At 36.5% G+C, this 27,991-nt stretch overlaps 1 long non-coding RNA gene across 6 annotated transcripts in view; it reads right to left on the reverse strand.

Annotated features, from left to right (window-relative positions):
- LOC116229669 (uncharacterized) overlaps nt 1-27,991 on the reverse strand; it is a 292,007-nt gene that overhangs the window by 116,820 nt on the left and 147,196 nt on the right. For 5 of the 6 annotated variants that reach the window (XR_016471104.1, XR_016471103.1, XR_016471105.1 and 2 more), the window contains exon 4: nt 13,367-13,442. The exons of the other annotated variant lie outside the window; for it this stretch is intronic. This is a non-coding gene — a long non-coding RNA (uncharacterized LOC116229669). The remainder of the gene's footprint in view (nt 1-13,366; nt 13,443-27,991) is intronic. 6 annotated transcript variants of the gene reach the window in all.

A 27,991-nucleotide genomic window follows, 5' to 3' on the forward strand; every position in this document is an offset into this window, starting at 1 on the left:
CCCTAGACAAACTGTAACTGCCAGCAGGACTTAACACCATGGTGCCAGACGACCACACCATGCTGCAAAAAAAAGGAACAGTGCATGAAGATCCTCAAAATCCAAGGGGGAGAAAAGAGGATTGAGATGCCCACTGCCTGCTTTTTTTTTTTTTCCATGTGATTAACAGACATTAGCAAAGTCAGGATATGGCATCTGACTCCAAACAGATTCAATGAGAGAAGGAGGCAGCAAACAGCAAGAACAGTCAATTCATTCTAATGGGACAAAATACAGCAAGACCAGAGGAGAATGAAAGAAAGGATAAACTAAGGATATCGGACCTAATGCTAGAGCATGACATCAAAAAACCTCCAGAAGCAACTGAGCAGTACTAAAGAGATTGCTCTGTTCATGGGATTATAATTCAAATGTATTTACACATGCCATGTTTAATCAGCAGATCTTCATTTACTGAAGCCTACCTTCTGTGTCTGGACATACAGTTTAGCACCCAGCCAAAATGCATTAGTATACCCAGATAGATAATCCATATAAAGTTTTTGACTTGTTTTTATTCTCTTTGGAAAACTTAAGATTGAGAAACACACTACTGAGCCAACATGTACTTTTTTTCCCCATATACTAATTCTACGTACCTCAAAATTAACTCATGGCTACTTATTTTTGATCTACCTTTAGAAGTTACCAGAGGCTTTAACAAAACAGATCTACTGAACACAGAAGGGGGAAGGGGCTGGAATTCTAGTTCGGCACACTGATGTACCAGCATTAAGAGATAAGTACTTTGAGCATGTTTCTATTATATCAACCTGAAAATAGAGGATAACACTTCCCCCCCTTCCCATACTTATTCAGAATCTCTAGACAAAAATTAGAAAGCCCTTCATAATATGATTACTGCACTTTTTTTTCCAGCCTTTTTTTTTTTCTTTTTACTTTCTTTAAATTGTGTGGTTTCTACCTGACTTGACAACAAATTAAGTATAAAAAATGCAGGTTTTTTTAATATTTCCCAAAATTTACATCTCAGTACAAATGACATTCTTGTCAGTTTTTGCAGCAGTGAGCAGCGCCCAAGATACTGAGAACACTCCAAAAGAATGTACCACTATCTCAGTTTTATAATAGTATAGTGCCATTCTGACAAACTGCAACATCGACCTCACTGTATTTCAGCTACTTTGAATAAAACAAACACAAACTCTTACACAAAACAGCTCCTATGTAAACAGAAATATATCAATAACACAAACGCACTTCCAAGAAATCATTAAAGAGGCAGAAAAATATCAAGCTACTGTAACGCATATATACGTATGTCAAAAATCCAGGGAACAAGGTACACATCCAGACCAAAAACTAACCCAGCGGCTACAGATGTGACTGGTAGTTGTGTGTGTCGGTAGACATACATGTGTGATTCTATGAAGCAGCAGAAAGGCTATTTCAAATAAAAAGTTATACATTAATTCTTGAGAATTGCTGCAGTGCAGTTCTGCACAATCCATACTTCTTTCTCAATTATGAGAACCAAAGTTCTCTGTAGTCATTTAGAATACTGGGGGAAAGACCCATTTTGATATACTGATAGAAACAAAATCGAAAACCCAGAGAGCTGCGGTTCCAGAGACAAGGCATTTTCTCCAAATCTAATGAAATTCATAACTCATTTCAGGAACTGCAAAGCATACTATGTCCAGACAGAATAGAAGTAGTATTTGAGATAGGTAACCTGTAGGTAACAGATAATGGTCAAGGTATCTGGGTAGCCCATTCCCAATAAGCAACAGTGATGCATGTAAGGAAGTAATACTAAATTTGATCTAGCAGATATTCACAGGTTGGCTTTTGATCATGAACCTAGTAAGTTAACGGGAAGCAGGGGAAATAAAGGAGCACAGGTGAGCTCTGCATTTTAGTAGTGAAATATTTGTGTATTTTTTTAATAGAAAATGCCAATGGACAGGTCTTGTGGCTCTTCAGGAAGAGGTAATTTTCCACTTAAATGCATACACATATTAACTTGGGTACATGCAAATGAAGATGGCAATCTATAAGGAACTTAAAGTACACATATTGAAGGAGATTCAAAAGAGTCAATTCAGCATATATGGTATACATGACTGATCATAGAATGATAATGAATAACAATATCCTTTTGATGTTAATTAGTTGCACTTGATAAGGCAATGCTAAGTGGGTTTACTGTATTCAAGTAAGAAAAACCTCAATAAAGACTTCAGAATACTGAAACCAATCAAGATTTTAAAAGCAACAAAACTATAACACTACCAAGAAACTCCTAATTCACGGGATTATCTTAACACTAAAGTAAGAGAAATGACTTAAAAAAAAAGTAAAAAACATCTAGGGCTTTTTGTTTTTTAAACCATACAGAATCAAAGAACAAGTTTGTTGCACTAAATTCAAATGATGGATTCAACTGTAAACACCACAGTAATTCCTCTAAATAAAATATAGATGTATGTAGTACTAAAGACTGAAGGATCAGAAGTGTTTAAAAAGTGAATTAATGAGCTGTTTTTTTTTTTTTTTAAACATTCTTACATTCTCTCTCAAATCTCCTCCATCTAAGCGTATATTTCGTAAGACAAGAACTGCATGAATTAGGTAACGTTAGAAATGGTTTTACTCCTCTCACCAGCATAATTTTTTTTACTGAGAGACCACAAACAGTTGTGCTGTTTTGTTTTTTTTTCTACTTTTAAAAAAAAAACTCAGGACACAAACCGAATGATACCAAACTTGTAAGTACAAACATATTGTTCTGTCCCTCCGAATCTAATTATAGCATTATGCTTGTTGCATGCTATTCAAGATAGCGTTATTAATTTACTCAAGTGCATTCTATCATAGCCCTTACTGTGCAACTTATAATGCATCAAATACACTTTTTATTTCCAAAAACCTTGTTAGATAAGAGGATGGCCATTACTAACTAATGAGAGGTACAAATAGATCAGGCACAAAAACATTTTAATCTTGATTGCCTGGTTGGCCCCAAAATTCAGACTTTTCAGCAGTTCATACAGTAAGGTGCTGCCTGTACAGACTGAGCTCCCAAAGATTTACCAGATAACCCAGACCTGGTATGAAACTGCACATCCAAAATGCAAGTAAAACACAAGTAGTTGATACTGCTAAAACACGCTGGCCTAAGTGGCTGATAAGACCACACACTGACACACTTGAACACCACTGGCAGCAGCTGTCTGCCTCTTCCTGTTTGCCCCATCAGCACTGCCCTTGGTGACAGCACTGTTCTTATGGAGAGCAGCTGATTGTTCAGTCTGGAGAAAAGGAGGCTCAGGGAAACCATGTTGCTCCCTAAAACTTCCAGAAAGGAGGTAGTAGAGAGGTGCGTGTTGGCCTCTACTCCCAGGAGACAGCAACAGGACAAGAGGTGATAGCTTTAAGTTGCACCACGGCAAGTTCAGCTTGGATATCAGGAAAAACTTCTCCAAAAGAGTGGTGAGGTATTGGCACAGGCTGCCTAGGGATGTGGAGAGTCAACATCCCTGAAGGTGTTCAATAAACATGGAGATGTGGCAAAGAGGGACATGGTTTAGTGGGCATGGTGATGAGTAGGTTGAGGGTTGGACTAGATGATCTTAGTGGTCTTTTCCAGCCTTAATGATTCTATGATTCAGTCATCTACTTATTTAAAATGCTTTTCAAATATCACAAATTCTTTGGCATTTTCAGAAAGCATACATGCAATTGGAAATAATAATGGATATTATTTGATACTAAAAAAGCTAGTGCATATTGTAGTTAAAATTTGCATTTGGTTAAAGATATCAGTACCTAGTGGGTTGCTTCAGCTAATTTCCTATTAGGATTTATTTCAATCCTCTCGTTTTCATCTTTATTTACACTCTATGTATAACAGCTGCACTAGTGTAAGCTTGTGCAGATTAGCATGTGTAAATCTCAGGAAGTACAAAAAGCTTCTTGTATAGGAGTCACACAGTATAGCATCATAAAGCAGCAAAAAAATTTTTAACTCTCACACCTTAGCATAATTAGTGGACTACTACGTCACCAAAAAGTCTCAAATTTAGTTTACTTACTACTAGCCAAATGTAACAGTTAACCACAGTGCATATTTTGAGAAATTCATGAGATAATAGTGAGAAGTGAGTAGCAAAACACCATAGCTTGTATCTTTTGTCATCCACACAGTACTTCCATGAATCCCAGTAGTGCATGAACAGATCTACCCAGGGATACACTTGGTCTAGCAGTGCATCACTCAATTTGCAAACTTGCTCTCTGCTCTTGGATTTCATTCTTTTTCAGTTTGTAAGCAGTCAAAACAGTAAGCTTGTTTTGATATATGATCTTTAAAATTCCTGACTCTTTTTGATACTCAGGGTTTCATCCATACTTGAACTTCTTTCTGAGGACAGGTCAAGTAAGACTCCGGGGTGAAACTCCACTGACCTTCCCCTCACATTTGATATTATTGGAAAATAACTTCCTTTTGTCTTTCCTGCCTTTGCAATTCTATGGTATATCACAGTTATACTAGTATAGAAAGGGAAAAAGTACATGTACAGAAATTCAAAAGCAATCTAAGCAGAAAGGAATAAAAATGTTTCATAAACATTCCAACTGTGGGATTGCAAAAATATTTGGTTTTACCTTAAAAAAGATCTCTAAAAATCTAAAAACTTTCTATCAACCTTGATGTTATGGAAAAATCTTTAAATTTGGTTCATTTCAAAAACAAATATTAGAAGATAGCAAAATTGAAATGATCTTAAATATATTAATATGATACTTACAGAAGAAAAAAAGGTCACCGTGTTTAAACTAATTTCATATAGCTCATCATATCTGTAGTGATTGAGTTTGCAGCACTCTGTGGCTCAAAAACAGGAAAGCAATTTTACGCATTTCCTATTCTAAAAGGAAGGGATCATGGTTTGATTTAGGTTCTTATCATCTGATAGCCTTAACTTCATCGCTATGTAAGAAGATGGAGGAAGTGATTTATTGTTGAGTGTCATTCTTTCTGGAGATGAATAATCTTCTTCCACAGTATTAAAGTGGCTTTCAGGCAAATCAATCAACCATAGATCATGTCATAAGACTGTCTTTTGATGTTAATAAAGCATTCTGTAATAAGGAGTTTTCATATGTTGTATTTATAGACACAAAAACTGTGATGTCCTGTTTAAAAAGCAACCATCTTGCTTATGATATTGTTTTAAACTTATGTTTAACACATGTACATACATTGCTCTGTCTTAATTCTGCAATATACGTGTTCAAGAGAGTAACAGTTTGCTAAAATGCGTTCTCATAAGAAGTGATAAAGTTAGGATGCAACAGCCAACTGAATTTGCAGACTATATGGGTAACGGACATCATGTAAATTAATTACAGCATTTCACTTTCAAAATTACTGAACTGTAAGAGCATCTTCTAGGTTAGAAGGAAAAAAGGGCAGTTAATTTGGAACATCATATATAGTTAAGTCTTGCTTTAAAACTGCTTCTTCAAATGTATATATCATAATATGACAGCATAATGAAATGTCAGAACTGAAGAACACACAACACTATCATTTTTCCTACACCACCTAGTCTGACTTTGGCACAAGCAAAGGGTAATTTTCAGGTCAGGTATTCACAGAAGTGGGCAATTTAAATTATCTATGAATACTTTCAAGTCACTGATAATTCATTACCTCCATATCTTCAATAATAAGGAAAAATGACATTTACTGCAGAATTTAAATATTTAGAGGAGTGCCTGAATAATGGCTTAGGGTCATCAAATTTAGTTTGTAATTGAACTAGAGAGTAAAGAAGTACCTAAAAGGACCATGGGAAATAGGAAAGGAATTCACTTCCTACACATAAAATTCCGACTGAAATTATGTTCACGTGTGTATCAAATGTTTAGTTCTGCTAGCTGATCTTTTGTAGATCTTAATGCTTTGGGCATGACATTTTGTTATCATTTCTTGAATAAAGGTTGGCAACAAAGGAAGAGCTGCAAGTATTGAAACAAACAATTCATCAGAACTTTCTAGGCAGCTGTCATGACCGTCTCTGTTAAATATTTGCACCACTATGAATATTGGGCAGGAGCTTATAGATCAGGACACAAAGGCATAGACATTTTCCTTACAGGAACAGAGATGTTTCTTTATAAGGTATGAACAATCCAGAGCTAGAATGACTGACACAGCAGAGACAGGTAAGAAGCAGTTTAAGAAGTGATTATATTAGGGAGATCCCAGTAGTAGTACAAAAACAGACTTTTGAACCTCATATGGTAGAAAAACTGATATCCAATGGATTAAAAAAAATATTTGCTAGAACAGTGAAGTAGGCAAACAAGTTGATTTCTGTAGCTGTGGGTTTGGTACGTATAAGGAAGCAATCCCAATTTTCATTGTTGGTAGTTCAAAGATTAAGATAATGAAGTGAAAATAATAGGAAGAGATGACTGGCTGCTTAACAAGTTGATTGGTTTAGAATGATTCTGCACTCTCATTATTAAATTTAACCTGGTGTCCTATCATTAATACGGACAAAAGGGAAAACTGTCAGACTATAATTTGCTCGAATCCTTAGAGATTGTTAAGTAAGAACAATGATTTTGAGATAGTAAAGAGAAATTTTTTAACTGTGTGGAAAACACTTTATGAACAATATACAACAGCAGCTTCTGCAGTACTTTTTAACTAGCTGAACCAAATGAACATAGTGAAAATACAACACTGCCATATTTCTAAGTGTTTTTCTTAGAAGTGGTGGTGCAAGGCTACCAGTCAGCACAACCAGGCCTCCAAACAGAGTGTAATTTTACCTTGAGGTTTGATGAACTGTTTTGTCTTGTCCACAAAACACTGACCAAAAAAAGTTATCTATCATTTGGTTGAAATTAATGTTTGCTTATTTCTTATTAATCCTTCATTCTTTGTTATTTTGTTTTTTCATTTTCATTCTAGAAATTGTAGTTGGATAGGATTTAGTGGTCTCCTATGTATGAACTTGGGTTGGAAAAAGTCAGTTAGATTAGTTACCTGCTTATACCGCTGAGTTATTTGCTATCCTGATGGCACTGAATTAGATTGCTAAAGTACAACCTTTACAATCTGTCACTTTTCCAGATCTTTTAAGTGCTGTTGATATCATCCTAGAAATTTCAATCACTAGAGTAGGAATAGCTTTGGAAATTATTGATGTCTATAATAAGGTAATATGTCACAGCAACAATGTCATTTTTGTATGGATTCCAGCCTGTGTAGATATTAAAGGAAATGAAATGGGAGATAAAGCAGTCAAAAAAGCTTTGCGAAATAATTCAGAAGTCATTGAGAACAGAGAATTTGGTCAGTCAACAAACAAAAAAGCAAAACCAAACAACAAATTCTGGCAGCTGAAGGTTAAAGAAGGGTAAGATAATTTCCAAAGAAGAATACTGCACTTTTGTACCACATTATTAAAAACCACAGAAAAAGAATGAACTCATACTCAAGAACAAGAGGTATTTCTTCTTGCACACTGTAAGGCTGACTAATTGTACTTGCATGCTAGAATGTTAGCATGTGAGGCCCTTTCATATTCACTTCCTACAATTAATGTTCTTATTCAAGACTGCTTCACTGTCACTTATCACAAACATTTGGCAGCTTACATGGTTTTGTACACAATTTAAGAAACTCAATATTTGTAGAATGCACACTTTCATTTGAATAATTGATATTAAATGCAAATACAGAAGAATCAAGAACAGTGAAAAAAGTCACACAGCTCCTAATAGATTTAGCACTAGTAATTGTAATCTATAAGGTCATACTTCTATATTTTTTTCAACTAAAGTAAAATACTAATGACATAGTTTCCAATACTTGCTTTCTTTAAATTATTATTGAATTTTACTTTGAGTTACTGAGAATGCAGTAGAGGCGGCGTGACCAAAACACTGTCAACACAATGTGATTCAGGTAAAAAATATACACCTCTTTTTAAAACATGGGAGCTATTATTTCTAGTGGGAATTCATTTGGTATCCCAGTCCAAAATGTAATATCATAAACAGTTACTTCATGTAATGAAGATAACAGCAGGCCTGGGGTACAAACCCAGGAGCCCCGAGGCAGCTGTGCCACAAAGCAAAACATCACCTGAAAACTAAAGGCTACTGAATCTCATCTAAAGAACTACCTGATATATGAAGATGGGCAAGAAAAAAAAAACACAAAACACTGTCAAAAGTGCAAAGGATTGAAACGTGTGGGATTTTGTTTACATTTAATCTAGCTAATTATAAACTGACAGGAAATAAATTAGGAGGAAATAACTCAAATGGAACCAGCTAATCATTAACAAAAACAGAGTTACAACATGTTACCTAGAAATTATTCAGTTTTGTTTGCTGCACTAAATACCTCTAATACATATGTGCAAACATCTGTGTAATTAATAACCCACAAGTAAGATATGGATAAAACAACACAAATTAAGACAATCCCAATTACCCTCCCTGCCTTTCAAAATCTCTATTTTTGGTTCAGTTGTAGAAAAACATTCATCTGCATCTCACGAATGATTTCCTGAAGAGGCACTGTGGCAAATGAAAAAAAGGCCACCATGGTAGCTGCTCAAATCAAAACTACATCGAGTTTCTATGCACGATAACATTATTTTTGAGAAAGACAGCATTTTTTGCATACTATGGCCAAGTATTACAATTCCTTAACTTACCTAAACAGCTGGTTAAGAAATTTTAAAAAATGATAGGAATAATATACAAACACTGTATACTAATGAACCAAAATTCTACAATATGCTTCCATAAACCAATATGTATCTAATTCTAGTTACAACTTAAATTATTATGACCTACAGAAGACTGTATTTTTATGTACAATATTTGCTTGGAAAATAATGCCTTCTCTTTTGTTACATTGACCCACAACATCAAAGGTGGGTGCTGGTGGTGCGGCAGTAGAAGCTGAACCTTCCTGCCAGTATTTCATGACTTTGTGTTGCTGTGCAACAGATGGCAGCAGAGGGGCACTTTAAGAAATGACATCTGACATTGAAGAGTGTACGTCTCCCAGTTCTATCAGTATTCATATCAATACCATAACATCATGTAGCAAGCTGCTAAGTGCTGAAACACAGTTTTAGGGAGATATGCCTTCCTGGGTCAGCCCTTAGCAGTTTTAACTATTAGCACTTCCTGGCCCCAGCAGCATCAGCCATCCTTCACAGAATCATAGGGGTTGAAAGAGATCGAGTCCAGTCTCCAGAGATCAAGTCCAACCCCCCTGCCAAAGCACGTTCCCTACACCAGGGAATACAAGTAGGTGTCCAGGCAAGTCTTGAATATCTCCAGAGAAGGAGGCTCCACAACCTGCCTGGGCAGCCTGCTCCAGTGCTCCATCACCTCACCATAAAGAAGCTGTTGTGCACATTTGTGTGGAACTTCCTATGCTTCCTATTCTCACATTGAATTCTGGTTCCCCAAGAGGAAGGCACACTGAGAAGAGACAGACTACAGTTCCCAGAGGTCTCCAATACTCTCCTTATAATTTCTGATTCTAGATAAAAGAGATAGAATAGCACAGCTGTAAGGGAAAAGGCTCTTTCATTTCCGGTTGCACAGCAGGCAGAACTCCTCTCTCCACATTTGTTTGATTTATTACCCATAACTCCTTTTCATATGGGGTAGTCTTACATTCTATTATCATTCATAGTAAATTAGTAATCCTTCCTTATGTTGATTGCATCCATTGTATAGCCTCACCTCCTCCCCCCCCCCCCCAATCACTTGTGGTAGAATCAACTAAACCACAACAGTATGAAATGGAAGTGTGCCACTGAATTCCTCCATATGAAAAAAAATGACACCCACTGACATTCACTGAAGCTAGCTGAACACTTTTGGAGACCAAACAGTGAACATAGAGCAGTGAGGTGGTGGTGCATTAGCAACAGCAATATGAAAGACAAGCCACATCCTAGATGGCCATGCACAGCTGTCACACCACAAAATGTAGAGCACCTCAGTCAGCTCATCTACATGAATTGGTGACTTATGACCCGGAAACCACAAACAGAACATTGGCTTCTACAGGTTGAAAACAATGACGGCAACATTGGAATACTGCAAAGTTTGCACTAGGTGAGTCCCATGAATGTTCACACAAGAACAGATTTGTACTAGAGTGACAAGCAGGCTCTTGATCATCACTGGCAAAAACATATAGCTAATGGCAGTGACTATGTTGAAAAAACAGTATGTAGCTCTATCAAATAGTTCTATTGTGCTTTTTGTATCTGTTATAGTTTCCAAGGAAATAAATAGAAGGCATTACTTTTAGAGCAACCTAAAAATATCATATACTGCATAAGTCATCCATGCTGCACACCAAATAGTTGAGAGTCCTTTTGGATAAATGTAGTTGTCTTGCATACTATGAAATTTGCAGGAACACAATAGTACTGGATGGTCTATTACATGCAGACTCAACTTGCACAGATTGGGTCAGTGGTATTTTTCACTACAATATGCACTCTGCAATACTTAATTATAGAAAACAAACTGTATAGACATTCATACACTTCTTTCCTTTTCTCTTACAACATTACCTTTTAAAAAGCTGTACTCTTCATGAGCTTTACTCCTATCCTTATGTATAAAGATTAGAAGCAGGATATTAAGCTCAGATACAGGCAGTGGGGGAACACTGTAGTAACAGCCAGGAAAAAAAAAAATTGAATATCGATACCTAAATCAATCCTCCTGCACTTAATCAAAATCAATACGCATAGTCACACACAGGCAGCTAAATTTATGTGCTATCTAGATTTTCAGAAGTAACTATTGATGCAATTTTCAAAGCCTTGCATTTCATATGCTCACCATGAGATATCTTAATTGGGCTTGCTTTCATGGAAATGATGCTCTGAATTGCTGAGCACCTGTCATAAAAGGCTACTGTCCATTCTGCTTTGGTTGGCCTATGACAGGAGCACCACACCCCTCTCTGAAGGAACCTGCTACAGCATCCAGCCTTTCAAACAGCCTTTCCTGTGAGGACACGCTGATGGGCTGGGCTTGTTCAGCCTGGAGGAGAAAAGGCACTGGGGAGGGGGGTGAAATCAGATAGTGGCCTTGCAGTACCTAACGGGGCCTGCAGGACAGCTGGGGAGGGACTTGGACCAGGCATATAGTGGCAGGTCAAAGGGTAATGGCTTTAAACTGAAAGAGGGTGGATTTAGATTAGATACATAGAATAAAAGATCTATTAACAAAAGTAAAAAATGACTCATAGCAGCTCGATGTGCTGAGTACGGCATATTGAAAAATCACCGTGTTAGAAAGTGGTATGTGTATTTTAACAAGAGCTCAACCATAAGGAATTTAACAAAAATCCCCACAGCAGAAAAAAAACTTGAAAATGTTTTATCGCCCTCTAGCGGCACAGTGTGAGACGGACACAAACAGAAGTCGCAAAGTTTTTGTATGTATTTCTTCAGCAGATGAAGTTCTTAAAAAACCTTATTTTGCATCTTCCTGAATTATTTAGGTTATGATATACAATAAAGGAGAAAACCAGCGATTTATTTTTATTTTTTACAGCTACTAGCATAAAGTGTTTCTTATCACAAAAGCAAGCTTAAGAGAACTAGATTGAAATAACACCATTATTCAGTGTTGATGAAGGTATCCTGTACTTGGAATTTAATATTAATCAATGAAGCAAGTCCAGACTTTTAAAACTCATTTTATACTTAAGTGGACACAATCTTTGCATCCTGCTTAAAAAGCAGCACCAAGTTCAGTCAAGCTCATATTCCATTAGTTTTATAAAATCCAATTATTTTAAAACTCATACAAATTTCAGAGCTTAGAAAATAAAAATATTAACACATGTCAAATATTGGAAAAGTATATGAGAATCAGAACCTAATTGTATGCCTACAAATCTTTCTGTACCAATCCTAGATCAGGCAATGGACTCATAGCACTTCCACTTACATGCAAGCTTTTAGCGTGATCTTGAGACAAAAAAAGGGTGATTTTAAATGAGTAGTTGGATAGCTAGGAGCCTCAAAAACATCTTTTGATCTACCATGAAAGACTGAAAACGCTGGACTATACTGATGTAAATTAACTGAACCAGTCCACATGACATCAAAGCATTTCCATCTGCACTAACACTGTATTCTCATGCCAATTCTCAGTCAGAAGGTTCCAGGGAAAGGTCTTACTAAATCATTAATAATTGAAATGCTGGCTGACCTTAGCGAATACTTTCTGTAAATCACTGATATCACACTATTTTTAGCTGAACTTTCATAGCTTTAAAAGTGGCTACTACAGCAATTAAAATCCAACCACAACAATTCTCCATGAGATATAGGTTACTGCTAGGTAGGCATTCAGAAATCTGATTTGCAATAGACTGCTTTGGGTCTTGTCTCAAAAATCAGAGATATATTTAAATGTCTAATACAACAGAAGTAAAAAAAATAAAACAATATACCATTCCCCTATCTATATCCTCAAATGCAGCAAATCTTCACTAGAATAGTGGAAAAAACAGCAGCATGGAGCTCAGAATACACAGTATGCTGTGCTGCACAAACACCTGCTGGAAAACCACCTAAAGGCCCAGAAGTTGACACCTGAAGAGCCAGATCAAATGTCTGGAAAAAAACCCCATAGATAATCACTGAAATTTTTCCACAGTAGTAAATAATACAGAGTGAATGTTTTCAGTGGTGCTTGTGCAGTTTAGCATAAGGCCCAAGAAAAAGTCTGGCTGGAATGGAGCTGCCTTGGTGCTACTGGTGTTCAGAAACATGTATGACATGGATATTAGAGATAATCTTGCCTAAAACCTGTTTGCCCTGCAGAGTTTATTGTCATTCAGCTGTGAGAAAACATCTATATAATTTTCAATCCAAGCTGTGAAATGGCCAAGAAAACAAGCCTGTACTTCCCTGGGAAAAAACCATGCTTCCTTTCCATTCAATGCTCCAATGCCCCTGCTTCAGGGGATATTCCACTATCACTCTCCTTCTGTTGAGACATATGACTATAAACCTGCTCTTCTCACAAGCAGATAAATGTTTCCTCTCAATCACAGTAAACTGTCTGTCAGCTGCTCATTTTCTCAAAGTACTTCATTGTATATTTTGTATTTAAGTGTATTTTTGCATGAAATTTTCTTGCCTTACCAAAATTAAAAAAATACCACAAAACAAAACACAGCTCCAAAAAAAAAAAAATGAAAAACAAACAACACACTATGGAAATCGCAGAGCTAATCTATCTGTATTGAGAAGTTATCAGGACATACCTGACAATAGTCAATGGTTCTTCTCGGTTCTTCTGAGCCTGAAGTCACTCTATAAAGCTCCCTGGACTTCACCACCCTGAAACACAAAGGATGAGTTCTCACTTTGCTGTGCTCTATCCCTTCCTCAGGAGCTCCAGCACTTCCAGACCTGGGACTCTTCACTCACAGATATCCTTCTATCATTCCTGACCACTGCATTTCCCACTTAAAAATATTCTCAGTTTTCTACTGATTCACTTCATTACCATCCTTCTCACTTACAGTGGTTCCATCTCCGTTTCTCATAGCATTAAGTAACTTAGACTTTTATGTCATACTTCCTTAGCTTGTTAGTGTGCTTCTAACCCCCCACTTTTGGGAAATTTCAGGTTTTTTTTTTTTGAAGCTTTCTTTCAAGAAAATTCAGATGATTACAAGATCCTCCTTGATATAAAAAAATATTAGTGAACTTAAAGATCGGGTACCTTCAATCAATTTCCAGTATAACTACTGAATACCTTGCCAAATAGCTACCTGGAGTCAGTAGCTATATGCAGTCTTGAGTTTACTTAGAAACTTAAAAGTTTCCCATTGTTCATAGCATGCAGCATTAACAGAAATGTGTCTTTTCAAGTAATTTCTGGGCCAGATAAACACTCCTTGGTCTGAACTTTTTAATAGAAATTTACCTGTTGGATACCCTCTGTAAAATTTCAGCTACGGAGTACATAACACTAAAGAAAGCACAGCAATGAAAGCAGAGTAGCAAAGTCCTAGGCTGCAGCAAGTGAAAACTTTCTCAAACGCAACAGCTTTAGGCACAAAAACAAAGGAAAAAAGCAGCTTACACAGGGATCTCCAGTAAGATATCCTTGTATCCATTGCCAACCCTTAAATGAGGTCTGGGAAAGGGTGAATCCTGGGTCCACCCTGATCTGGTCACTCAGTTACATTGCATGCACCTGAGCTCCCCTGGGTTGGCCCTACCTTCCCACCAGGTGCTCAATCACTGCTTTAAGCAGTGACTTAGCATTCCTGCTACACAGGAGTAATTGTTTAGGTTTGTTTCTCAAATCACATATATTATTGTAATCTAATATCACCCAAAATATTGAAATCCAAAGAAGGTGCTGTATACTTTCAAACATTTCTTTTGAAGCTTTAGCTATTGATAAAAAGCAGCCACTAACAGAAAATAGACCTTGGTAATCATCAAATCTCTGAAGTATGATCTTCGCATCACCTTTATATTTGTAATCTTATTCTTATTGTAGTCTACGCAGCAGATACAACTTAGATTCTGTACTAACAAAATTTCTGCCACATTTTTCTACTCAATTGATTTGTCCTTGTGGAAATGACAACTAATTATTTTAACAGGCTAACACAGATGTGTTTAAGGAAAACTAAAATGCCACTATTTTCAATTACAACAGCAGAAGATAAACATCAGCTCATTACAGATTACTTCAAGCTCAAGTCTAAACTTACTTCCTAAATCTAAATGCCAATATTATACTTAGGCTTATTGATTTAGACATATAAAACTATTTACCTTTTTGGGTTAGAGTTTGCTTTTGTTCTCAAAGTAAATGGTTACTCAAGCAAAGATAACAGTAGTGGCTTTGAATAGTATAAATTTGCCTTAAGCATCCATCTTCATTAGTACAAAGTCTTTTTTTTTTTTTTTTTTTTTTTTACAATTTTTATGACACTCTGTGTATGACATTTCAACACACGCCAGGCCATTTTTGTATCTTATATAACACTTAAGCATGTAATTAGACAAGTTCTGAAATTACAGCTTCCACACAGGCTAACATATGTTTGAAGATAAAGGAATGTACTAACACTTCAGTAGGGCCCTCTCTGAATCCAGTTAGTTAGACAAGTCTTTGACAAACTCATAAAATACAGTACAGATTTCTTAGTTCTTCACCATTCCTTGTGTAAACATTTAGTTTGTAAATACTCTAAAAAGTCATTTTTCCTGTTTGTTTCCCCCTCCTCAGCCCCACCTCATTTTGGTGACACTCCAACATGCCCCATAGGCAAAACTCAATTCTAAAAAGCAATCTTACCAAAACAACGCAGTGGATAGAAGGAAAAGAGAATAAACTTGAGAAAACTAAAAATGAACAAAAAACTGCTAAGACTGATACTCATCAGCAAGACATCTTGCTGGAGCTGTCTGTACCCAAGGTGACTTCAGCTGCTCTGTAGCGCTCCTAAGCATTCACAGGTGCAGTGTTCAGCCTGCCCTCAGCTGCCTGGCAACTGAAGGAGCTGCACACTTCGGCACAGCTGGTGGAACTGCAAATAACTAACACCCTTCAGTGCTGCTAGTGGGATTGCAAATAACTCCCTTCAGCTCTGCTAGAGGAAAGGCCTGAGGAGACTTCAGCAGAGCCATGTAGTGCAGAGGGTGGATGTACTGAGCTCTGGCAGTGGTACAGCTACACAGCTCAGTGAGGCAAGGCCAGTACCTGCCCAGTACCACACACAGCTGGCTCAAGCAGCAGTGCTGGCTCAGAAAAGACATGCTTGAGGAAGGGAGTAAAGAGAGAAGCAGGAGGAACAGCACTAGGAACAGCTAGGCCAGAGAAGGAGGAGGAGTAGGCACCATGCAGGGATTCCCCTACGGCCCATAGAAAAGCAGGCAGTATCTCCTGACAGGAGATGGAGAGCCCACACTGGGAGCAGGGAAATGCATGACGAGGAAGAGTGGGTGGAAGGAAGGGAGAACAGGCTATTTTTGTCTGTCTTCCTCACCATTCAACTCTATCTTAATTGGCAATAAATGAACTTTTACCTCTGACGTTAACTGGTAACTAAATGATCACTGTCTTTATCTCTAGCCATAAGCTTCTTCTTACTTTCTCCCCAGATGTTAGCACAGCCTGGTGAGTGCCTTGCTGCCAACAAGGTCACCAGCTCTCAGCTCACCAGCCCACTTACAATAGGGAGAGCAGTAGGATGACAGAAAGCACTCGATACCAGGCTGCTACTGTTCCAACTCTGCTTGTTATTCCTGCAAACAGCCTACTGAAGAAAGATAAACAAAATTCTTTTTCATTCTCAGAGCTCTTGTTATAACAGGCCGGAGAAAATGTTACACCAGGTAGGTCTCTATCAGTATCTATTATACTGCAGCAATTGGACAGATCATTAGACTGGGAAAGGTGTTACAACATAGGTGTGATGACAGAAGGACTGGTATGATAGACAGGTGCTACAAAGGAAGGGAAAAAGATTACTCACCAGTATCAAAAGATTCTAGGGAAAGCTTCACAAAAGTAGAAACTCCAAAAAGAGACCCTTCTCTAGTGGGAGTCAGGTCTTAAATAAGGTCTAAGAGGGATGGAGCCAGGCTCTACCCCTTCTGGTCAAACGGCTGAATTGCCTTCACCTGTGCTCTCAGGGCTGACCGGGTCCTTTCCTCACGTGCTCAATCAGTGGTTTAGGCTGTGATTCAGCAGTTCCCATACACATATCTACTTAAGTGCCTTTGTCTTTGTTCACCTTTTTGCTAGAAACACTGATTGATGAGAAAAGAAATGTGCATTTGAAGAAAGTAACAGTACGGGTATTTTAGTTTAGCAGTGCTTCCCCCCAAAAGGGCAGCGCTACCCAGCACAAGTGAGCAGGGCTGAGGAATCTCCTGTACATGCTGCCTTCCTGAGTGTCTTAGGACATTTTAATCATTGTCAACTAGTTTTTCTGATCAGCTCCACAGATGTATTACAGCAGACTTAATAGAATAGCACTCAGCTTCTGCTCTGCAAGTAATTGCTCATTCCTTCTGCTGTGTTCCTGTCCTTCTAGGGAACTCAGGTACAAACAGTATTACATACCCAGATACATATACTTCAAACAGCAGGAACTGAATGCATATGATGGAGCTCAAACAAAGGCAGATTGGCACTTTCCTTCTAGAAGTTCTGAGGCAAAGCAGGTTTTGTTTCCTAAATATTATGGTACTTTGGATTTCCTTTCCAATCAGGAAGAAAATTACAGTCTACAACTAGTAATTAGTGTTTTCCTTGGGTTTCTATTCTGATTTATACTTGATGTCTAGGTTTACAGCTGACTTCAAAGCATTACTCCTGATTGAAATCATAATCAAATGAACAGTGAGCAGTAAAAAGCACTGTGATTTGATTCCTGTTACATATTTATGGTATCAAATAAAATGAGTAATCTCAGAGTCAAGCTTTTCCTAAATTGCAAAATGATACCTTGAAACATATGGTCTACATTAACAAGCAGATTACTCACCATACTATTGTGCATAGGGTTTCCAGGCTAGGATGCAGAATCCTCTTTTGCTGTAAGGTAAGACATCTGGAAATAGCAAAATCTTGACCTTGGTGATCTAAACAGCTGAGATATTGGTATGTGCTGATAAGTATACTGGCAACCTCATCTGACTTGAACCTTCTTTTAACCTTTAGTTTAAGAGGAAAAATGGAATGGATACATGTAGAGGTAATGGCTTTCACCCAGCAGAATCCTGCTGGGGTTGAGAGTGGGGAGAGTGTGTGTTGGGAGGGGGGAGGGGGAGCAGTTCTGCATGTTCATGAACTCTGGCGGGTTATTTAGGGTTACACAATTATAGCTATATGAAAGAGTCTTTCAAACTTCTTAAAACAGCTTCTGTGGTCTGCTCCTAAATGAATATATTTTTCTTTGCAATATTCTTCTTTGCAATGTGAATAGCTAACAAGCTGATTGGAATTTTGATGCTTTAGAGTCAGTATTTTAGTACAGAATGGGAAAACATCTAACAGCATAAAACACAATTGTAGTGCTGTCAGGAAGCATACAGAACACTTTAACAGAGTTTATTTAAAGTTCTTGGCTTTGTACAGCCTAATCTGGACTGGAGAAGCTATTAGTGATAGGAATAAAGAATAAAGGGCAATCTTACAATATTGTATGTGGTATCTGAAAAAAAGAAAAAACTGATCACAAAGTCTTTCAATGAGTTGAGTTTTAGACCTCAGTTGTCAAAGTGGGACAGTCAAAGTTTCTGTAGAATGGGAAGAAAAATGATTCTGTTCACCATAGTTGTGTAAAGTGATTGCACATTTTCCTGATGTTTGGATCAGCTTTCTTACAGATCCTGAAAACAAAAATGATGATGAGAAGAATCCTATCAGCAGTGACAAGCTTTTTCACTTTCTGCATACTTCAGACTATCTGCAAAAGAAAGATAATCAAAGGAAAAGCATACAGAAATCTTTCAAGACCTTTCAACCAGAATGGATATTTAATAAAGAGACTTGATCCTGTTTATAAGCAGGACTCTCATTTTCTTTTGCACCTGATAATAAACAAACCTATAGCCAGTTGGCTGTACTTATAGGAGCTATGGGAACAGTCTGCTCACATGGACAAGAATAATTATATTAATTGCTTATAAATGGGCTTCACTGGTGACACTGCACACTCACTCACACATACAACTATTGTTGTATGAGTCAGCAGAATAGAATGAACTGGTGTTAATGGACAGAACAGAGCCTGAAAATCCTGATATGAAGAGGCCTCATAGCTTTTTGACCAGAGACAACTGCTTGTCTGAATGGCCTTCCAGGCTCTGAAGAATGTTTTCACTGTTGAGTTTTCTCAGTGGTGGAGGAGAATATAAATATATATATATTTATATATCTGATACACTCTACATCAAATCTCTGAAGAAGAGAATGACAACTGGGGAGTGGCCATTTGCTGAGAAAGTGACAGTCATTTGACAAGTAAATTCTATGAAGTCACAGCTGCAGGACGCAGAGGTAAAGCCAGACACTGTCTGTCTTGAATACACACAGCTCCATGTAATCCATCAGAGACCAGCAGATTTATAATGGAATGGACTATCATGTTAAATGGAAGGTGATCAGGGGACCTGGTTAGAGGAAGAGAAGTCTTTACAGAAAGAGAATATATGATTGTCCTTGTGAACTCTGTTATGAACAGGATGTAATTCTTTGTAAGACTACAGCATCTTTATTATTGGCCCCAAATGCATGAGAAACTGTAGTCAGGTCTTGATTTGCTTAGCTAAAAAAAACACCTTTCTATTTAAATACTTATCATACACAATATGAAATTGCTACATGATTCATTCAGAATTTCACAATCCCCTTTTTAAGTAAGAGTCATTCATCAAAACTAACAGTTTCCTTTTCAGGGAGTTGCACTCACATTCTTAATATGGTACTGAGTAGTGGGAAACTACAAAACAAAGTCGTCAACAGAAATCCATACATTATTGAAACATTATTTATCTACCTATATGTTTTCATTAAAATTTTTCATTTCAATGGTTTATATAAACTTAATATGAATTCTAATCAAAGTCACCAAAAACTGAACTTAAGTATTTAAAATCCCAAGAGAATATCCATATTCATATTTAAGACACACTTCTCTTATTCATTTAAAAAACAATATTGATAGATATTAAAATTTAATGCATTTATCTTCTAGATGTCTTTGAAAGATTTATAGACAATCTAAGTCAAAAAAGAATTATGCTCTAAACAAAGTCAAGGACATTCATTCACTCAGGTGAATTATTTTTAATCTTTGCACTCTGCTTCTAACAAAATTTCTTTTTGAGGACCGCCAAAAAAGCATAAGAATTTAAAAGAGAGATGTTATCTTTCTTGTTCTTTTCTTCAAATACAGTAATAATACTGTATTTTACTTAACATAAATATATCATTAGAAAAATAATCTTTTTTTGTGCATGTGTCTTTGTAAATGTGAAGAATGTGATTGCTAACACGAATGCTTATTTGCATCACTATGAAAATACTCCAATTTCAAACATAATCACCTCCACAACCTTCTCAATAAATTACAAAATGATCCAGCAGAGGGACCCCTTCAGTTAAAAATTAAAAATAACCCTTGAATCAAATCCCACAGGTTATATTTAGGCACACAGTTGCACTCTGTGCCTAAATTAGTAGAATCACAAGAAGCGTAGGAATATTTATGAGGCAGAGAAGCTTACAACATAATTATAAAGTCTTTGTGTTCATATATGTCCAACAAAAAGATATGTAAAGTTACTTTGTAGTAAACTATGTAGTATATTATTTTCAAGAATTATATTAAATTACAGATTATTCTGGCTGAGACGTGTCACCCTCTCCAAGTTGCTAAATTATGTCAGTATTACAGGTAAGAAACTCAGCAAGACAAGTTGTATGTTACCAGCTGATGATAAAACGGAAAGCCGCGCTATGGCACTAAAGAAATAAAAATCAAAAATGTCTCTGAATTATTTACACTGTTGTCTGCCTTAAAATTAAACAGGATATCCATCAGAATTTTACCATATGAAAACCATCTCCTCGAACTGAAGTAGCACAGGAGAAATGTCTGAATGCAGAGAGCATCCTACAGTGTTGCAATTGAAGCTGCTGAGTGCTAGCAGCAAAATTTAGAAAGTACAGTTCTGAAGCAAAAACTTCCTAGATGTATCTTCAATTTAAGAGGAAATCTTATTAGCAAATGTCTCTTTTGCAGCAGTTGCCATGGCAGCCCCCTCACTCAGGCTGTTGTATAAGCTATTAATTTTTCACATTACTGGAACTCAGTGTTGTAACTTTTTTGCTTTATATTCTTTAATTCTGTGAGATCCCCCAATATTATTTGTCTATTCATGAGTGATAAAACCTTTGTAACCAGTGCTTATTCACACTGCAATATGACAAAACCCCATGCTTCAAGAACAATCTAAAAAGAAATTGTAACCTATGAAATTCTGCTAACGCAAATCAGAAAGTGCTTGTTGCACTGTTTGTTTCTCAGTGCCCCACAGCTTCTAAGATTTATTACACATGAAATGGTACTTCACAACATAGGCCATAACATACCTACATCAAGACTGAAACTTAAATTGATTTCCACCCAATACGAATTTAAGCAGCTTGTATTTCTTTGATACGTACTAGATACACAAAATAGTTGCGGGAAAAAGCATTTTGTTTTATATTCACAATCACTGTTTCAGAAATTAGGTTATTTACACACAAAAAAGCAGTCTGGATTCAGTTAAACCCTTAACTTTAAGCATACGGGTCTTTCATTTATAGACAAAAATCACAGTATAGTAACTTACTGCGATTAGACTGGAAATTGACTGCAGATTTATCTTTAATCCTATTTTGTAATGGTGATACAGAGACTTGTTTTTGTGAATGTGATATTAATAACAGTAAGAGAGAGGGGATCTGCTTTCCTGCACAGAACTGTGTCACACTTACACTGTGCCTTTTGCCTGAAAATTCCCCATTTTCATCAGGCTATCTTGAAGCTTCCTTCCTTGTCTTACTGTCAGTTCTCACTCATTTATCTATGTTATCTTAATTACTCAAGTTCTCTCAGTCTTCACACTTGCACAGCCTTACTATGAATAGATGTTATCATTAAGTGAATGTATTTTATCAATTTTGGTGAACATGTAAAAATACGCTTAGAGTTAAATAAAAAGAAATCATTTGGAGAAATAATTTTTAATTAAGAATGCCAAAATGATGGACAAGTTTATAAATGTATTAGAACAGTGACACAGGAAGTAAGAGAAAACATTTTGCAGAGAATGATTTTATGGCAGGACAGTATTAGGTAATTTTTCTTGATAAAATTTTGATTTAGTGTTTCAACAAGATAGACAATTTAAATGTTAGAAATAAATGTTTTTCACTATTGACAGGCTATCTTGATCTCTGATTTTAACAGTTTTTGGGTTCTTCTTTTCTCAAGCACCAGGAGAAAGAAATGAAATACAACTGCATCAACCAATACAGGCAGGATATTTTTTCTCCACATAAGCAATGTGAACAATGTGACAACTATCACACTGAAGACAGATGGCAGATGCTAATTCCTACCCAACTGACTTGCACTGAGTTTTTGATCATCATGTACAAAAAGAGTGCAACAACTTGTAAGCTAGTTTGAAAGCCTCACTGGATGACCTGAATTTGCTGGGCAGAGAGCATATGGTCAGCAAAACCAGACAGAGAAAGAAATGATATCTGAAAAGTTTTCCTGTCTTTCCAAATCTGCCAGGTCTATCTGAGCATTCCTGCAGAAATTTCTTAGCACATAGACATATACTTGTAAGTCACTGTAAACTTGAGGAACTATAAATGTTTCACATACAATTAACTATTAATTATATACATTAGAATCTCCACTCATAGTCCTACCTCTTCTAGTTTTCCAGCACGTTTATAGGAATAGTGGTTAAATTCTATTATCCTGGAATTACAGAAACACTTCAAAATTAATTTAAAGGTGCTACACTTCTGGAACACATGGGGAGATAAATCTAGAACTAAAAGTCTTAAGAAATATTTCCTTTTTTTTTTTTTTTTTTTTTTTTTTAAAGCTTCTGGGCTGTGTTTCATTGCTGAATCTTCAGATCTTCAAAATGCTCAGTTCTACATTATAGAAAATAAATGCTACATCTCCTTTGCTAAAAACTGATCTCACAGTACCTCAACACGTTTGAGCACCGCATCTAACACCGTGAATACTGTAGATACAACAAATGTACTTCAAAATGAACTCAAATATACAATTTCTTCCTGTGCATTATCTCTGCTATAAAGCTGTCTTTACTCTAAAACACTGATGTTAGAACACTACTTTCTACCTATCATCAGCAGGTGGCTTCCTTTCTCCTGTGCTAAAGTTTCAACAGCTCAATCCTACAAGACAGTAAGTACTTAACACAAAGCATTTTTATGAAGAATTAACATTTGCTTTAACTAGCAAATACAAAATGTTATAAGTAATTATTAATATTGAAACAAATTTGAAGTGTCCTTCAATCATGTGTGTATATATATATAATCAGTAAGTGGCATTTTTATGTAAACAACAGAAGCATCACTGCATTCCCAGCTCAGTAAGAATTTTCAAAGTATATACATACATATGTTTTCTTGGCAAAACAAAAATGAGAAGTAAACAGAAAAAACAGCTGGCTGCTGACAACAGGTGTGTCAAAAAGTAGCTTATAACAATTAGATAGCCATTTCGATGCTCTAAAATGGACAGTCATGAACATGAAGATGATAAATGCTGAAGAAGAGGGAACAGGAGCACTTCTGTTCTTTGTACTGGTGACATCTAAGCTGGTGGCCATCTTAAAATTCAACATCCAAAAGAAGTCCGAAACATTAAAATAATAATAAAAAAGATTGAACTACCTGTTACTTGAAATAATGGGGAAACATACTGTCCTGTTTTAGTGTCAATCTGTACAAACCCCTAAGCTTAGAGATGGCACAATATCTATTATGGACAGTATATTCCTTTGAATCCAATGAGAAAGGATTTTTTGAAAGCTCAGCTGGAGAGATGAACTTGTTGTAAATTATATTCAATGGCATTACTTGAGAATTATTTTTATTGCAATAGCATTTATTTCCCCTCAAAGCAATTTCAACTATTGCCTTACATACCTTTAATTTAATTACATGGGCATATACCCTTGGTATTCAAAAATGACATTTCTTCTTTGTCTTCAGTGCACACAAACCAAACAAAAATCAATACTTTATATTTCCACACTTCAGTAAGAAGGGTAATAAAGCATCAGGCTCACAATGCTCTCTAATATTCACAGTGGAGTCTTATTATTCATTTTTAATGCTTTCAAGAGTTTTCAGACATTAATAGAGGGCTTTTCTGCTCTGAGATGTAAACTGAAGGAAGGTAGAATAAAAATTTCCGTATTTCCCAAACATCTGTTTTTTAATAAAAATCATTTAAAAAACATTTAAAGAAAACAGAACTGAAGGAGCATGTTTACTGAATCAGACCACACAGCAGGCCATGCTGACTTCCAGCAATTTTCTGTTGCAAAATTCAGTTTATGCTTCTGGCTTTAAAACAAAAATGATTAGAAAGATACCTTATCTCTCTAGGCTTCTGGATGCAATTTCAGGAAAAAAAACCACCACCACCAAGTTCCAGTAAGCTTTCAGAGTCTACTTTTGTGTCTGATGATCTTAACTTAAACCTAAGTACCTGGCATCCTGAACCTAACCAATTGTTAGCTGTTTTTCTCATTTTATATATGCTTCTCAGAAAGCAGCAGTAAAATTCAAAGCTGTATCTACCTTTCTCACATTAATCCCAAAGGCAATTAAATAAACAGTTAAAAATGTCAGAGCTGTACATACAATATTCCATCATGTCTATTAAAAATCACCTCAGCTTCTGAAAAAAAAAACCCACATACTTTATAAAGCACACCACCTTTACAACTCAAAAGGAAGAAGCAGAGGAAAAGTGCCATCACATTCTCATCTAGTCATGAATGCTTATGACCAAGATCTATACAGGTCAGGGACTGTTTAAGGGATTAAAGCTAGCTGGATAACTTCTGACATATGTTCCTGTTGGAACATATTTCCAAACTGGAAATATGGAATAAAAAATTAAGTGCAATTTTCTTGATATCATCCTGTTTCAGCATTTTCCATTTAATCTCTGTTGGCAGTACTCAAACTAAATTAAACAAAGCTAAATAAAACTAAAGTTGAAATTACTTTTCCCTCATAGACGAGTCAGATAACAATTTCTGAAATAGTTATATGTAGAGACTAGAAAATTTCCTGCAATCCCAAGCAACACAAAGTGGTAGTAGGCAGGCAAGGCGAATCTTGAGGCTACACATTGCTCAGAAAGCAGAAAGTAAAGCCCTCAGGAAATGATCTTTGGCAAAGGCATTATTTAGTGTGGATGCTGAAGGAAGTTCAACGGAAAACATTTATCAAAAATGCCTGTCCAGAGAGGAAGATATGCTGTTTTAGGGAAAAATGCAAATATTACTCAGCACACCAAGGGCAAAGGAAATAGGAAATGGGCTTGGGAGTTCTCTAAAATAATCTGTCACTGAAAAGTGAGAAAAAACCCTTGTCTGTTGGCAATTCTTTTTCAAAGCATCTCAGCAACTCTGGTTCCTTTTGCAGCATTGTGCCCTTATCTGAAAGTTGGCAACTTCCAATTGAGACTTCCAAAAGGTAGGATGGAAAGTTTAATTTGGTTCCTATGTTGATGTATCACGTGCATATTTGTTACTTGAGCCTTTGGAATAACTCATAGGAAAAGCACAAACTTACCATGTAAACAGTACAACTCTGCAAAGTTGTACTGGTTGACTTTGCTGCTCTCTACAGAGAAATGCCAGTGGCACAGTCAGAATCTTTCAGGAGTGCTTATCGAACAAAGGGCAGAGTACTGCTCTGCAAGGGTGTCACTGCTGAGCCTTCCGTGTTGGGACACGGGTGGAGCAGTCCCTTTGATAGCTGATGCAAAGAGGAAATGGGTATTCCTCATATGCAACACAAACTCTCAATGGGGATAGAGTGTGCCTTGAACTCTGCATTTTTGAAGAAACCTTGTCAAGAACTTTGAAGTTCTTGACTATGCAGTAAATATCACAAATCCCTTAATTACAAAAATGTATTTTAGAACATGTATATTAGGGTCAACTTCAAAATAAATTTAACCTCATTAATAACTTAAATTGCAGGTAGTAAAGAAAAATAGCTGCATAGAGTGAAGAGAAAATAAATGCTTATTAACTACTGGCAATTTTGTCACAGCACTATTGGGCAAATGAATAGAACAACATGTCCTCACAAAGGGGCATACACTGACAACACTTCCATCAGCCATATCTAAAATTGTCCACTTTGATTATAATTAAATTTCTCAAAGTTAAATGTAAATGTTAGAAATCACAGCTGCTGCAAGTAAAGTTGCATTATGTTTTATACAACTAAATGTTACTGGAATGGCCTCAGTCTGACAGATGCTTTCCAGGTTTCTCTGAAAACACAGTGGGAAAGAAAGAGAAGTACATGATATGCAATATTCACATTGCTTAATTCTAGATAACAATAATATGAAACAACACTATAGATTCCTCAATGGGAAAAAAGAGGCTTCTCCAGAGAGTGATTTAAAGGCACAAAAATTAGGCCTGTTGTTCTAAATTGCACTCAAAGGGCTCATAGAGCTACAGAAAGTGAATCTTTCCCACAGTGTCTGCTATCAAGAATATACACACACAAAAAAGAACAAGATAGAAAGAAGCAACATCCTGCGAGAATAATCAGCACGATTGCAATCTTGCACTCAACTGGTCTCCCTTCCCTGTTCACTGCTTGTATCTTTTCCCTTCCTCCACTTTCTAGGTTAAGAAATGCTTGTTTTCCCCACCATTTCCTCAATTTATAACACAGATAAATAAATGACTTCATCACAAAAGATTCAACTCAATAGTGCACTCACATGCCCATATGCTTACAACATTTCTGAAGTAGGCTTTAATTTATTGTACATCAACAGAGGAAGTGGATCTTTAAAAAAACATCTCCTAAATGAGGAAAAACAGTCTAAGGGTATTTCATAAATTTTGATGACCCCAAGAATGCAAAAATATATCACTTCTCTGCCACACCAATAAATGGAAGAAGTGCCAAAGTAATCTATAAACTGAACTTTTTCCGACAGATGAGTCAAATGACATGGCAGGGAGGAAAGAGTTAATAAAATGGGAGAAGCTTGAAGAATATCCAGTTAATCCAGGTTTCACAACATTGGTGTATATTTAGAGGGTTCTATCTTTTTTTAAACACTGAGTATCTTAAAGCCATGTAGGTAGTGATGACAGCTAAGTACTCAAATGCCTTTGTAAAGTGTGATATCAGATTCAGATAATTTTCTCTAGCAGAATTCATGTATAAATAGCCACCATCTTGCTGACACCTTCAATAATAAGCAATAATGCCTCACCCTCTGATCAAGTAGAGATAAATCCCATTGGATCAGATTTGGAGAATAAGTTTGGGAATATCCAGGGGATGATGAAATTTGTGGTCCTTTTGCTCACCTCATTGCAAAGATAACTAGAAAGTTTAGGCTTCACTGTAATATCTAGCACTTTGGCTGTTTATTTTTAAATAGTTTGTTAGTTCTCCTTTTCATTGCACTGTTAATAGATATATTGTGCAACTTAATAAAAACGGTTGCTATATTTATTGCTTTCTAGCCCTACAATTTAAAAATTTATCTGTTTTTGTTAAAATCTGAACAATTTCAGACGCAACAACAGGGTATCACATTCACGCACACCTAGAACCAAACTGCGTAAAATACTAATAAATACCTTTAGAAACACTCAGCACAGAATAAGGTGATGAAGCAAGTACCAACTTCTGCACACACTTGTTATCTCTAGCAAGTTTTCTGTATTCATAGGAGCAGATCCTAAACTAGGAGAAGAAAGAACTGGCGGAACTGTCCAGTTCCCATTTGCAAACCATCTGTTAACGCACTTCCAGCTATGCAAAGAAGGGTCCCTTAACAGTCTGTTCTGATGAGATGTGTGCTACTTGATTTAAACCTGTATGAGTCAAATATTCTCTCCATAAATATAAAAGGACAAAATAAGCATGAATACACTATATGTGAAAAAATTGAATCCACAAACGTCCAATTTAGAGAACAAGAAGGTCTTGGGGTGCAGAAGACACGAGCAACTTCTATACAGTGTAGACATATGGGATAAACATCTAACTGTTAAACTCCAGTTAATTCTGT

This window comes from Phasianus colchicus, chromosome 14 (genome assembly GCF_987193195.1).
Source record: "Phasianus colchicus chromosome 14, bPhaCol1.hap1.1, whole genome shotgun sequence".
Taxonomy (NCBI): Eukaryota; Metazoa; Chordata; class Aves; order Galliformes; family Phasianidae; genus Phasianus; species Phasianus colchicus.